Source organism: Hordeum vulgare, chromosome 3H, assembly GCF_904849725.1.
Source record: "Hordeum vulgare subsp. vulgare chromosome 3H, MorexV3_pseudomolecules_assembly, whole genome shotgun sequence".
Lineage (NCBI taxonomy): Eukaryota > Viridiplantae > Streptophyta > Magnoliopsida > Poales > Poaceae > Hordeum > Hordeum vulgare.
This window is the reverse complement of record NC_058520.1, coordinates 22548088-22564029: the sequence shown is the minus strand read 5'-3', so window position 1 is coordinate 22564029 and position 15942 is coordinate 22548088. Positions and strand designations below refer to the sequence as shown.

Below are 15942 nucleotides of genomic sequence, written 5' to 3'. Positions count from 1 at the left end.
GGCCTCCCTGTCATAGACAGCGGGTGCATTGGCCCCACCGGTAAGTGACCTAAGGTTATTTTCTCATCTATTTTTATTAGATACCTAACCGTGCAAATACCGTATTCCTCTAAATATCCACATACGCAAATACATACATCACATCTCATACATACATACATACATACGCATTTAATACATCATTTGTTTTTATTATTTTTTTTCTCTCAAAACTCTCATCTCTCTCTCTGCTAACAAAGAGACAAAGAACTCACTTTGCTCCAACTCCACCTAGAAGAACCTAAACTTCAAATCCTCCTATCGGAGTCCACCGTCGACGGATCGAGGCCCCGTTTGCCGGAACGGAACCGGGACGGCGAGGAGATCGACACGGTGGGAGGAGCCCGAGGAGGGGCTCACCGACGGTGACGTGACGGCCCGGTGAAGCCGGAGTTCGCACGAAGGTGACGGTGGAGACAGCGTGGTTCCGGTGGAGACGGGCGTGCCGGCGAGGAGGAGCCGGCCGGGGGTTCGCCGAGAGGGGCCCCGGTGAGGAGGGGCCCCCGGAGATGGAGCCGCCGATGGTGAGGGGCGGCCACCGTAGAGAGGGCCGCCGGAGATGGACCTCCCGGAAGGGGCCGGCTGCCGAGATGGGGGGGCCGAGGTGGCCGGCGCCCCTGCCGGCGGGGTGAAGGCCGAGAGGTGGGGGGCCGTCGGGAGAGGATGGTCGGTGGAGGGAGGCGGCCGTGGGGAGAGGAGGCCGCCGGCGGGAGGAAGGAGGTCGTGAGGGGCGGGGCCGCCGGGGGGAGGAGAGGAGCCGTGGGGGGGGGGGCTCGCCGGCGTGGTGAGGGGGACCGAGGGGGGCCGCCGTGGGAGGAGAGAGGAGGATGGATCTGGGAGAGGAGGCGAGGTGGAGAGGAGGGGGGCGAGATGGGGGCGACGGGAGTTACGGGACCGAGAGGGGGGAGGAGATGGCGCTGTCGGCGGGGGGGGGGCCCTGTCGGTGGGGTGGGGTGGTCACGGGAGAGTGGGGGGGTGGCGGCGCACAGGGAGGGGGAGGGAGTAGCGAGGGGAGGAGGCGGCGGCTCCCTCGCCAGGGGGGTGGCGCTAGGGTTTTGGAGGGTGGGGTGGTGGCTGGCTGGGCCTTTTGGCCCAGTTGGGCCGGTTGGTTTTCCTTTTTTTTTGATTTGTTTTATTTTGTTTTCTCTTTTCTAATATTTCTTTCTTTCTAATTTCTTTTCACTAACTGATTTTACTTTTTAAAAACTTTTTTTTCTTTATACTCTAGTTTATCATTATTATTCTTAATACTCTTCTTTTTTATATATATCCTTCTTAATATTTGTAATGAACTTATAAAGTATTTTTCCCCTTTGCTTTCAAATTTTGGATCCGGACAAAACTCGAATCAACGCGGGTCTGAGATGGGAATACGATGACGTGGCATCATTAGCGGGTGATCACTGTAGCTTAATTACAATAACTACTATAGCAAAAGTCGGGGATGTCACAACCCCCCAGATTGGAAAGGACCGCATCTTGGTCGTTACATCTATTCGTAGGCTCGCTGGGCGGTGATGAGTAGGATGAGATCTATCATGTAATCGAGTTAGTTTTGACACGGATTGATCCCTAGTATCCACTATGTTCTCAGATTGATGTTCCTACTACTTTGCCATGCTTAATGCTTGTCACTAAGGCCCGAGTGCCATGATTTCAGATCTGAAATTATTATTTTGTCACCAATATATGTGTGTTTTAGATATGATCTTGCAAGTTGCAGTTACCTACTATGTGTTATGATCCGGCAACCCCGGAGTGACAATAACCGGAACCACTCCCGGTGATGACCATAGTTTGAGGAGTTCATGTGTTCACCAAGTGCTAATGCGTCATTCCGGTTCTTTATTAAAAGGAGAACTTTAATATCCCGTAGTATCCTTTTGGACCCCGCTGCCACGGGAGGGATGGACAATAGATGTCATGCAAGTTCTTTTTCCTAAGCACATATGACTACACACGGAATGCATGCCTACATCACATTGACGAACGAGAGCTAGCCACATATCTCTCCGTGTTATAACTGTTGCATGATGAATATCATCCAACAAATCACCGACGCATTGCCTACGAGTTTGTCCCACTGATGCTGTTACTTGTTTTGCTCTGCTGCTGTTACTACTGTTGTTGGTGCTGTTACTTGCTTTGCTCTGCTGCTACTTGCTACTGCTGTTACTTGCTACTGTTGCTACTTTATACTGTTGTCACTACTGCTGTTCCTTGCCACTGGTGTTACTCGTTACACTGTTGCTACCTGCTACATTACTTTTTCTCACACCGTTGCCGGGAAAGAATATTTCCCGTCAACGGGCAACTTCTGGCGCCATTGATACAACAGTTAGGAATACTCTGCCATCAACAGATCGTTTCTGGCACCATTGTTATCATACTACTTTGCTTGCAGATACTAATCTTTCAGATGTGGTTGAATCTGACGCATTCAGCTGCTAATACTTGAGAATATTCTTTCACTTCCTGTCGGGCGAACCACAAATTTGGGTTGAATACTCTACCCTCGAAAACTGTCGCGAACCCACGCGCTGGTGGGCCATTGCAAGACAATTGTTGATTGTTGAGCAACTGGGAGCAGTTCTTTTCTGGCTCCGTTGCCGTGGAGGCATCAAGTCAGGAACACGTCAACAACATTTCTCTAGTGTCGTTGCCGGGGACTGCTAGCACTTGCCAATACATTCAAAGTATTGACCTATATGGCGGCAACGTCTCATGTTGCAGGATATTCAGACGAGGAGTAAGGTACCGTTAGGGTTGCGAGTCTTGACTCAGCATCGCGAGTGGGCTATGATGGGACTCATCGTTAATATTCTGCTACTTTTCCGCTGTTTGATAGAATAAAGCTAGCTAAGTGCTATGTAGATTGTTATACTTTATAACTTCTGGATCATACGTTGTAATAAATGATGCACTTGTTATTCTGATATTCATCTATAATGTGTGTGCTTGCGAGTCGATCCAGGGACTAGCACAGTAAAGCACAAAGACTCAAATCCTTCGAGGTTTGGTCGCTACAACTCATTAACCCATTATATAGGAAATAAACATAATCTAATTTAAAAGACATGTTTTTAATCAAACTTTTAAAATTCTCTCCCATGTTCTTGATATGTGTAAATTGTGGAGGTGGAGAAGCTTCCGGAGATCAATCCTCCCTCTGGCAGGGTGCCGAGAAGAGGTCTTCTTGCGCTCCCGATCTCGGGAGCACTACGGCAGCGACACAAAGGAATATTTCGCGATTCTGGATCCCGTACAGGGTTTTCCTCGTCAAGGGGTAAATAAAGGCAAAAGTAGGGCGACAGAGGAGGTGGGACCCACCCAGGTTGCCTCCCTCCGTGGCCTGGGGGCGGGCCACGCCCACAGATTGCCTGGGCGGCCCCTAGCCCCCCTCTGGCACCCTTTCGTGCTTCGTGAAGCTTCTGTTGCGCTTATTTTTAAATATTTTTTCTGGGATTTTTGGGGCTCTGGAAATTTGGGCAAAATCCCCCGCAAAAAAAGACATCAGTAGACATAAACTGGCACTAGGTACATTGAGTTAGTAGGTTAGTCCAAATATGTGTGAAAGGGTATAAAAGTGTAGCAAAACATATAACAATGTCACCAAAAAGATCATGGAACAAGGTGAAATTATAGATACGTTTGGGACGTATCAACATCCCCAAGCTTAATTCCTGCTCGTCCTCGAGTAGGTAAATGGTAACACAAATAATTTCTGTGGTGACATGCTATCACATATAAGAACTTCAAAGTATAGCAAGTAAGATGTGCAATTCAAGTCAAGACAATAACAAGCAAGAGCCTATATTTAGTATTATAATTAGCAAAGTAAGAACATAAAGGTGCAAGAGCTCTCGCTGTCCGTGACTCGAATGTCTCCAAATGGTGTTTGCATGCAAGAAATGGGAGATGGGTTGAGAGCATAAAAATATATTTTTTAATTGAGAACTCAATCTACTAAAGTTTCACACTTGGTTCAAAATCTTATTTCGACTCATCCCCAGACCACTAGTCAGGCACAAGTCAAAATGATCCTCTCCCTTTCAACTTTGAGCACTCATGCAATGGATGAGCGTAAGCAAGATTTATTGGCACTTAGTATGGGAAAGAGAATAATGACGGGGAAGGAAGACAAAAAGGTGTGAAAGACTCACATCAACGAGGACAATCATAGGCAAAAGAAAGCCAAATAATAGATATGATGTGAGGAGATTGCCATGCAATGGATGCACATATGAGCTAAGGTAAGCTCTCCAATGGAACTAGTGGGGTGCATCCAACTTGCTTGCTCATGAAGACGCACCGTAGTGGCATGAAGTAATAACGGCGAATTGGACGAAGATTATCAGATTCTTGATGCCACCAAACAAAGTATGACATACACCCTTCCTTACTCCATCACGGCACTTCACAATGCACCGTAGCTTTGAGAAATGATACTCAAACGAATCGTACATTTCAGGACGACTCGCTTTGAGCGGGAACTAGGAGTAATGATCCTCCGCGTGCTGCCTAGTTGGAAATCCTTTATAGTCGGTATTGGTGTAATCATTCACCTATTCACGACATTCCTCCCATGAATCGTACACTCCAGGAGACCTCCCTCTACACACCGCATACCACCTCATCTACCAATAGAAGAATATGATTTGAACAAGCATAAGAGGAGAAGCAACAAAAGTTTAGAAGAGCTAGCACAAGCAAAACATAGCAACCATAAGCACTAATGATCATATTCAAGTTATATTCCGAGGCTACACATCAGCAAGTACATTTACTACACTTCTCCTAAAGTTGGGTGATCGGTATCATACATTCATCTAAGATGCTTCTAGCATTCATCTAACATTTCAACCAACATGTAACATTCATAACATCTAGCATTCATCTAACATATATCTAGCATTCATCCAACACTACTAGAAAAACGGCTATAGCTAATATGGACATTAACGGCGCACCATGTATGTGGTGCGCCACTTCTACGCACAAGATATAGGTGCGCCATTAATGGCCATATTAGTAATGACGCACCTGGTGTGTGGTGCGTCATTACTAGTTTTGTCCTGGCCCCACACCCTTCCCGGACTTAGCAGTGGCGCATCAGGGCACCCACGGTGCGCCACTACTAACATTTTTTTTCATTTTTTTTTTCAATACTAGTAATGGCGCACCACACACCAGGTGCGCCATTAGTAACCCTGGTTACCAATGGCGCATTCTTAGGAGGTGCGCCATTGGTAACCTGAGAGCAGCTAGATATTTTTGACAGCCACCTACCACACTCACTTTCCCCACTTCATTCTCTCCACCTCTACCAAGCTTGGTCTCGGCTTGCAAGCTCACCAAAAAAATGAAGGCGCCATCCGAAGGGGGTTGGGGTTGCCGGTGGGGAGGGGGGCGCCGGGTGGGGAGGGGGCGCAGGGCGGGGAGGGGGCACAGGGCAGGGCGGGAGGGAGGGGAGGTCGCCTCTCGGTGGAAAATGGAACCAAAAGTGAGAAAAGTCTGACGGGAAGAAACTTAAGTATCCCGTAGATCTTTACGTAGAGTCTGTCGGTGCGACTCTCGGTTAAAATAAAACCCTAAATCTTGAGTTCACATTTTCCGAGGTTTGCTCTCGGTAAAGATAAAACCCTAGATTTAGGGTTCACCATGTAGTGAGTGTAGCTCTCGATAAAGAGAAAACCCTGGATCACCTTGTGCCGAGGGCATTCCGAGAGTAGATCTCGGCAAAGACATAATCATATCATTCATTTTAAATATTTAGCAAATAATTTAGAACTTTAGTGATAAATGTGACCAGTGGGACCACATGTCAGGCAAGAAAATGTTTCTGTGACGTGTTTTTACCGAGGGCGATGTAGCTGCTCTCGGTATAGTTAAACCAAGTGGCCGCGCCGTCAATTGCCAACTGCCATGCCACGTGGCTTCTGTTTGCCGAGAGTAACGCTAGGTGTCTGCCCCGTTTGCCGTTCGACGCGTGCTCGTCGTGAGCCACTGTCGGCAAAGGGACGTAGTTACCGTGAACCCTTGTTTGCCGAGGGCGGCTCTCGGCATATATTTGTTTGCAGAGAGCCCGTGGTTTGGCTGTCGCACAAAAGCCTGACACTTGGCGTATAAGAAAATTCCAGTAGTTTAAGAGGAAAAACCACCCAGTATAAGGGCCCCCGGTCCCCCATCGGCTGGAACGAGGGCCATCACTCCTCTCCCTCCCTCACAATGGTGATTGCACTGCCCACCACCTCTACCCATCTCTACACCGACCGGTCATCCTCCGTCCTCTCATGTGCCCCTTGCTTGCCTTCATGATCTCTTCATGCAAGCCACACCGCTTCGAACCCTAGAATTGGCCTGCTATGGAGCTCGCATCACTCGACACTCTGTTGCCAATATGCGATGATTCTTTTTGCCTGCGCCTTCCAATCAGTGGCGGACCCAGGACCCAGGCCTGGGCCCGGGGCGTGATGAGTTTTTCCTTCATTGACTTTAGCGCTTTTGCACTCTTTCACATTGTTGAATGTTGTAGCTATGAAGCAGGCTGGGGCTCAATTCCAGCCTGGCTCCGCCCCTGCTTCCCATCCTTGTCGATGCCTTTTCTTTTGCATATGCCCCTGGGTGCTCCATCGTGCTCCTTGGTGACCTCCTACATCTAAAAACCTCTAGTTGCATTGCATCCTCTCATCATCGTCTAAATCTCTAACCGTCATACAACTATCACGGCCATGACGCTCAGAGGGTGCTCGGCAGAGTGCCGAAAGGTATATTTTCCTTTCAATCGAGTTGGTGGTATGTATTACTCCCTCCGTCCGGAAATACTTGTCCTAAAAATGCATATAATGGATGTATCTACAATTAAAATAAGTCTAGATACATTCATCTCTAGGACAAGTATTTCCGGACGGAGGTAGTATTATATTTGGTCATATGTGTGTAAATTTGTGTGATATGAATTATGTGTTATTTTTCCCAACTGATGTGCAATCTGAAGAGGAAGAAATGTCAAACTGTGTTTTCAATGTGCACTGTCATATAAATTTGTAATGTTGGGAAATTGTCGAGTTTCCATATGTCGATCTAATTTTGTGAAGTGTGTCAATTGGTCATGGTAGCAATTTGTGCTGATTTTTGCAATACATTTCCTCACGTGTAATATAATAATGAGCGTGAACATGTGGATGTAGATGCAGAGGCCACGGGATATGAATCCCCCACTTAGAACAAAAAGAAACTGCAAAAGAAGTTACATTTTGAATTTATTTGTGTTAAGGGATATTTAGTAACTCTACCACATCGCGTCATGTCAACATAACTGCATTGGCTATAAACCCGTGTTTCTTTATAACATCATGCACACAACCGACATGCATTTTGAAAATGGGTGAAGAAGTGTAAAAATGACTTACACTATAATTGAGAGGGAGTATGATCGTCCTGCCACAATCATAATGTGATCATGATGACATGCAGAGTAAGAGCAAAAGCCCCTGCATTCAAGAACCAGAACAGGTAGAGAACAAAGAGGTAGAAGCCCACCATTGGAAAACGTCGTCTAGTGTGCCTCCTCATGCGCACGCGATCTTGGCTGGTTCGGGCATGGTAGAGAAGCCTCACGCTGGCGATGGTCGGTGCCGGTTCTGCCCACACAAAGCTAAGTGCGACCAGGGAGAAGAAGGGCAATGCGAATATGCACCATACCATCTTTTTCATGATTGTATCGTTCTCTAGCCCCGGGACCACCGCGGCCATGAAAGACAGGATCATGCCCATGAGCGCGCACCAGAGGAAGATGAGGGCCAAGCATATCCATGTTGCACTCGACCGCGCTGATGCTCCCCTCCCGTAGATGAGGAGCATGGTGGCGATCATAGAGGAAGCCATCGCCACAGTGTCAAGCACCAGGAAGGTGTTAGTGTGGCGTGTTCCCCGGAGGTTTGGCATGCCCTTGGAGTCGTATCCGCCTGGCACATTGAACATTGCGGTCAAGGCGATGGTGGCGATAAGCACCGCCACAATGCCTAAGTTCTTGGATAATTTCTCAAGCCATTCCTTCATCGCTGTATCATTCCATGGGAGCACGCGGTCTTGGCTTCGCGTCCCGATCCAAGAATGTCGGGCTGACAGTTTGAGCACAAAGCCGATCTGGGACAACAGATCAGGTAGCAAGAAGTAAGTGCTAAGTATAATAATGCAGTTTGTGAATCTTGACAAGAAAAGACAACTTTTCTTTCTGGTTAATTTTACCATGGGTAAGAAGCTGGTGATATCGGACACGAGGTCAAATGGCGTTCTCCCTTCATTGTTAGCAATGTTCAACTCAAGGAACTCGGTGTGCAAAATTGAAAGCTTTGGTTTCCTAGCAATCACGGCCAAATGCAATGGCGTGTTCCCGTCATTGTCTTGCTCATTCACCAGTCCGCTGGCAAACGGGCTGCCGACGATATATTTGACTATGGATTCATGGCCGCGTCCGATGGCAACGTGGAGGAAGTTTCTGCCGTTATTGTCGGTAACCTCTGCCGTGTGTGGGCTAGCTTGTAACATGTCGTGGATAACGTCGACATGGCCCATCCATGCCGCCATATGCAGAGGCGTGAAGCCTTGTTGGTCTTGCAGATACAGAGCTGACGGCGCAAAGATTAGAAGATGGCCGATGATCCTGCGGTCGCCGTCGGACGCAGCGTAATGTAGCGGACTGCTTCCCGATTCGTCAGTTTCATTGGCTAGATTCAAATTCCATGCTAATATGGCGTGTGTAATTTCTGCAATATATATAAGCAGTCTGAATATTAGTGCCACTCCAAGTCAAGGCTAGCTAGTCTCCAACGTGCAAGAACTCGAACCTGCGCTTTGTAGAACAGCTGCGTGCAGAGCATTCTGCCGGCTGGGACCAGACGCGGAGGCAGGTGCATGCGGACATCCCACCAGAGCTCTCACGATGCCTGCTGAGCGGCATAGCACGGCGAGATAGAGCGGCGACACCCCAGCGTCGTTCACGCCGCACGATAGCGACGGAGCAGCCACAATGAGCCTCTCCGCCACCTCCTGGCGGCTGTGCCGCGCCGCCACGTGCAACACCGTCTCCCCTCCATTGTTCCTCAACATTAGGACCCGCGCTGCCCCTGGCCCATGCTCATGGTTTTGGGCAAGGTTGACGAGGAGGGAGACCATCTCGTAGTGCCACATGCAATGCCGTCTCGGACTTGGAGTTCCCGCGTGGCAAAAGCGCGGCAGCGTCTGCCGGCCTGTATCCGAAGAGCCACGTCACTAGGGCGACGTGGCCTTGCCCGGCGGCTATGTGAAGAACAGTGTTCCATCCCGCGGTGACCTCGTAGAGGCTACACGGGCCCTCATGACCTATTCCTTGATGATCCTGTGCTATGACTGTCACACACAGTAACAACAATACTTATAATGTACTCCCTCCGTTCCTAAATATAAGACCTTTTAAAAATTACACTATGGACTATATAGTATATAGACATATTTTAGAATATGGATTCATTCATTTTGTTCCGTATGTAATTTATAGTGTAATCTCTAAAAGGTCTTATGTTTAGAAACGGAGGGAGTACTACGTAGCACTACCATTACAATTCAGATGTATAGACGATGACGATCGATCTACAGTGATGCATGCATGATCCCGTGTGCATCATGTAGAAAAAACATGGTGGGAATATCGGAAGTCGAACAGGGTCATTGCACTATAGGATAGAGATTGTTGGGGTGTGGCCAGTTATCAATGAATGAATGTATTCTATCTATCTATATATGCCCTGGTTCGAGTTGTGATTGCACAATACGCAAGTACTACGTACTACTATGCAATTCTGCTACTATATATATGTGTGGCTATTGAATTTATCTTCTTATACACGCTATAGTATCTATCCAGTGCCTTTATAATTACCATTTGGTTGGTGTATTCAACGCTAGCTGTCCCCGAAATAAAAGGACTTCTCTTTCATTAGCAAATGGAAAAAGAAAAAGAAAAACATGTTGTGTGGGGAAGAATTTCTACCTGCTGCTTCAAGAAGGTGTTGTAGCTCATCTGCCACTCCGGAGAAGACGGCACGATAAACCTCCGGACACATGAAGTTGCGTTGGACAATCTGTGCCTGGGGCTGGGCAGCTTGAGGAAGCGGAAGCACCGGCAGTAGGAACCTCGCATCCGGCAAGCCCCAACGCAGTAGCCAGATTCTCGTCGGCGAGTGCACCGGCGCTTATCACAGCTTCATCTATTATTTGCTCCATCTTTCCTTCGTTGGATATCACAAAATGTTCTAGGATCCACCGTCTTGTTCTAATTTAAAGGAGATTAGACATGCTAACTAAAGACTTGTTGGAGTCACCCACTTGGCCACTACTTTGTTTTTTGGTTGCACTAGGCCACAAGTATTACCATCACATAGTACGTGTTTGCATGTTCGGACAAGTTAAGAACAAAAGGTATACAATGTACTTATTTCCTAAGAAAAAATAGCAGCAAAGACAAGAATGGCATTTTGGAGCTCGGAATTTTTGAAAAAATCAAAAATCGAAATTTTTTGTTTCAAAAAATCTGAAAAAAAATATACAACTAAACAAGGATGTGATCTGTGTGTGTGTAAAATTTCAGGTCAAAATACTTTGAAACGCGACATGTACAAAAAGACAAATTCATAGTCTAAAATGATGAATAGTAACATGTGTTAAAAAAATAGATTTGTTTTTTTTTGCACAGCCCTAATTTCAACGTATTTCGTTATGAAAATTTACATACTTATATATTATACCTTCATCTATCTATGTATTTGTTTTCAATATTTTTTGAAATACTAAAATACGAATTTTCACGAAATTTAAAGTTTAAATTTAAAGGCCTTCGTAGAGCTCGGGAGGCAAAAGCAATTTCCGAGCAAAGCCAGATAAATAAAGCTTGTTCGAATAAAAAAAAAAAACTTGTGACCTTTTGCTAGCTGCCTGCTGGTGTCCCTACTCATCTTTGTTTTGTATACAATTTAGTTTTTGACTGTAAAACATGTGAATATGACTTATTTGACTTTTTTTAATAAGTATTTCGTTGCCTGCTGGTGTCCCTGCAAGCGCCTGACCTATTCAACCTTCGGCGTGGATCATGGCTGCGCACAACATCGATTTTTTAAATCATTTTGTTGTATGTTTGCATTTTTTTTCTCTTTTTCCTTTTCGTTCCCTATTTCTGTTTTTTTTCTTATTTGACTTTTTTCTATTTTGACTCCAACACATGGTTATTTATTACAAGATTCAAGATACATTTTAATTTTTGACTGCAAAACATGTGAATATGACTTCTTTTGTAGAACATGAGTGTCAAGATCTATGGACAACCGCGCTCCGAAAGCACTACCATGTTCTCAGATGGATGGAGGTCGAAGATTGTGTGGAGGCTACCACGTTCGTCGGACGAGGGACAGAGCGGCCTGCGAGATGATGCGGTTGAGCAATGGCATGACGGCAACCGCGCTCCATGAGTACTGCCATTAATTAATTCCCAGACTTTCAAATCCAAAGTCATGCATATACTCCCTCCGTTCCTAAATATAAGTCTTTTTAGAGATTCTACTAGAGGATTACATACGAAGGTATATAGACATACTTTAGACTGTAGATTCATTCATTTTGCTTTGTATGTAGTCATCTAGAGAAATTTCTTGAAAGACTTCTATTTAGGAACGGAGGAAGTAGATCATTTCATAATAAACGTCGCATGTAAAATAAATGTTGGTATCGAACATAAAAATGATTTACATTAATTTTATTTGAACTGCGCAATCAATCATCTGCTCTTTAATTTTCATTGTGGATGCACGTATGGTCCACCAGATCATCGAGTAGTTGCATGTGCACGTGATGATCTCAAAGATTCTGATGCATCTGCAGAAAATTTATAAGATGCATTGCATCTTGATCTTTAGAGATTTCAAATTGTATTCCAGGTGTTTCAAAATTGTTGGTTTGGTCTACACCATCACCCTCATCCTCAACGATCATATTGTGCAAAATAACACAACATGTCATCACGTGTCAAAAAGTTTTTTGTTTCCACATCATTGCAGCCCCACAAACAATTTCCCAACGCGCTTGTAGCAATCCAAAAGCCCTCTCCACATCCTTCCTAGCTGATTCCTCCATTGTTGCGAAGTGCTTTTGTTTTCTGCCATGTGGTTCGCATTTGGTTTTCACAAATGCAGCCCACTGAGGATATATGTCATCAGCGAGATATATCCCATGTTGTAGTCCCGGTCGTTGACGGTGTAGTTGCACGAAGGTGATTCCCCAATGCAAAGCCTCCTGAACACCGAAGAATCGTTGAAGCACGTTGATGTCGTTGTGAGAACCTCGCATTCCAAAGAAAGCATTCTAAATCCATAAGTCATGTGATGCCACCGCCTCTAGTATGATGGTGGCCTCTTTTGTGTGACCTTGGTACATTCCTCACAAATCTTTGGGGTAGTTTTTCCATTGCCAATTGATATGTCCATTTTGCATCATGCTTTTATATCGATATTTATTGCATTATGGGATGTTAATACACCTTATGGTACAATACTTATGTTTTTCTCTCTTATTTTACAAGGTTTACATGAAGAGGGAGAATGCCGACAGCTGGAATTCTGGACCGGAAAAGGAGCAAATCTGAGAGACCTATTCTACACAACTCCAAAAGTCCTGAAAACTTACGGAGAATTATTTTGGAATATATAAAAAATATTGGGCGAAAGAAATACATCAGGGGACCCACCAGGTGTCCACAAGCCAGGGGCGCCCTGTAGGCTTGTGGCCCCCCCTAGCAGGCCTCCAGTGCCCATCTTCTGCTATATGGAGGGTTTTGACCTGGAAAAAATCATATCAGAACTTTCGGGGTGAAGCGCCGCCGTGTCGAGGCGAAACATGGGCAGAACCAATCTAGGGTTCCGGCGGAGCTGTTCTGCCGGGGAAACTTCCTTCCCGAAGGGGGAAATCGAAGCCATCATCATCACCAACGATCCAATCATCGAGAGAGGGTCAATCTCCGCCAACATCTTCCTCAGCACCATCTCCTCTCCAAACCCTAGTTCATCTCTTGTATCCAACCTTTGTCTCGAAAGCTCAGATTGGTACCTGTGGGTTGCTAGTAGTGTTGATTACTCCTTGTAGTTGATGCTAGTTGGTTTATGTGACAGCCCGATGCCGACGTCCCAGAAGATTCCCTTTTTCTTTCCGTTTTCGTCGCGTGTCTATTTACTTTCGTCTCATCATCATCGCATCATGCGCATGATATGCATTGCATCGGCATCCCGTTGCCGCCCGTTTTCAAAACTTGCATTCGTTAGTAGTTGCCGGTTCTCGTCGTTGTCCGTTCTGAGTCCGAACGCACTCGCACGCGCCCGCGGCACCGTCGAAACCCTGTTTTAAAAGTGCGTTTAAAACTTTCTCTGGTCGAGGTGAAACTTGGCATTCGGTCGTGATTAGATTGTTGGAAATATGCCCTAGAGGCAATAATAAATTAGTTATTATTATATTTCTTTGTTCATGATAATCATTTATTATCCATGCTATAATTGTATTGATTGGAAACACAATACTTGTGTGGATACATAGACAAAACACTGTCCCTAGTAAGCCTCTAGTTGACTAGCTCGTTGATCAAAGATGGCCAAGGTTTCCTGGCCATAGGCAAGTGTTGTTACTTGATAACGGGATCACATCATTAGGAGAATCATGTGATGGACTAGACCCAAACTAATAGACGTAGCATGTTGATCGTGTCATTTTGTTGCTACTGTTTTCTGCGTGTCAAGTATTTGTTCCTATGACCATGAGATCATATAACTCACTGACACCGGAGGAATACTTTGTGTGTATCAAACGTCGCAACGTAACTGGGTGACTATAAAGATGCTCTATAGGTATCTCCGAAGGTGTTCGTTGAGTTAGTATGGATCAAGACTGGGACTTGTCACTCCGTGTGACGGAGAGGTATCTCGGGGCCCACTCGGTAATACAACATCACACACAAGCCTTGCAAGCAATGTGACTTAGTGTAAGTTGCGGGATCTTGTATTACGGAATGAGTAAAGAGACTTGCCGGTAAACGAGATTGAAATAGGTATGCGGATACTGACGATCGAATCTCGGGCAAGTAACATACCGAAGGACAAAGGGAATGACATACGGGATTATATGAATCCTTGGCACTGAGGTTCAAACGATAAGATCTTCGTAGAATATGTGGGATCCAATATGGGCATCCAGGTCCCGCTATTGGATATTGACCGAGGAGTCACTCGGGTCATGTCTACATAGTTCTCGAACCCGCACGGTCTGCACACTTAAGGTTCGACGTTGTTTTATGCGTATTTGAGTTATATGGTTGGTTACCGAATGTTGTTCGGAGTCCCAGATGAGATCACGGACGTCACGAGGGTTTCCGGAATGGTCCGGAAACGAAGATTGATATATAGGATGACCTCATTTGATTACCGGAAGGTTTTCGGAGTTACCGGGAATGTGCCGGGAATGACGAATGGGTCCGGGTGTTCACCGGGGGGGGGGGGCAACCCACCTCGGGGAAGCCCATAGGCCTTGGGGGTGGCGCACCAGCCCTTAGTGGGCTGGTGGGACAGCCCAGGAAGGCCCTATGCACCATAGGAAGAAAATCAAAGAGAAAAAAAAGGAGGAGGTGGAAAAGGGAAGAAGGACTCCACCTTCCAAACCAAGTTGGATTCGGTTTGGAAGGGGAGACCTTCCCCCCTTGGCTCGGCCGACCCCCTTGGGGCCTCTTGAGCCCGAAGGCAAGGCTCCCCCTCCTCCCCCTATATATACGGAGGTTTTAGGGCTGATTTAAGACGACTTTTCCACGGCAGCCCAACCACATACCTCCACGGTTTTTCCTCTAGATCGCGTTTCTGCGGAGCTCGGGCGGAGCCTTGCTGAGATAAGATCACCACCAACCTCCGGAGCGCCGTCATGCTGCCGGAGAACTCTTTTACCTCTCCGTCTCTCTTGCTGGATCAAGAAGGCCGAGATCATCATCGAGCTGTACGTGTTGTGAACGCGGAGGTGTCGTCCGTTCGGCACTAGATCGTGGGACTGATCGTGGGACGGTTCGCGGGGCGGATCGAGGGACGTGAGGACGTTCCACTACATCAACCGCGTTCACTAACGCTTCTGCTGTGCGGTCTACAAGGGTACGTAGATCGAACATCCCCTCTCGTAGATGGACATCACCATGATAGGTCTTCGTGCGCGTAGGAAATTTTTTGTTTCCCATGCGACGTTCCCCAACATAGATATAGCTAGGCCGCCTATCGAATTTCGTCGCGATCGGAGTCCGTCTGGTACCCGAACGGTTGACCGTAGCGGCACCGTCTTCGATTATCCGTCGGACGTCTGTCGGTGTTTTAAAATTCGTGCCGCACCGCCTGTTCTCCCTATCGTCTCCGGATATCCCCTCTACAGGGCCGCGTACCCATTCCCGCGTTCGGATTCGTCCGAATCCGACCGCACGGTTGGATCCGGAACGAAATTCCGGGTAACCTAGCCCCCCCCCCCATTTGTCTATAAATAGACCCTCCTATTACTTTGGGATAGCCTTCCCTCCTCCACCTCAAAATCCGTGCAAAACCTAACCCTGGCGCCACCTCTTCCACCTCTCTCTCCTCCCCCAGCCGCTGGGCCCGCCCGAGCCCGCGTGCGGCCCGCCCGAGGCCCATCCGGCCGCCACCCGTTCTGCCCGAGCCTCCCTCTCCGCGCCGCCCGCAGCTGGCCGTGCCCTCGCCGGAGCCTCCCACCGGCCGGAGTCCGCCGGAGTTCGCCCCTAACTCCGGCCAGCAGCCGCGCACCAAGGCACCAGCAGCCGCTGGAGACCTACAGCACCGCCAGCAGCCGCCG

General features: G+C 47.1%; 1 pseudogene; it reads right to left on the bottom strand.

Annotated features, from left to right (window-relative positions):
• Positions 1-7488: 7488 nt before the first annotated feature.
• On the bottom strand, positions 7489-10142 carry LOC123441403 (annotated as a pseudogene).
• Positions 10143-15942: the final 5800 nt, after the last annotated feature.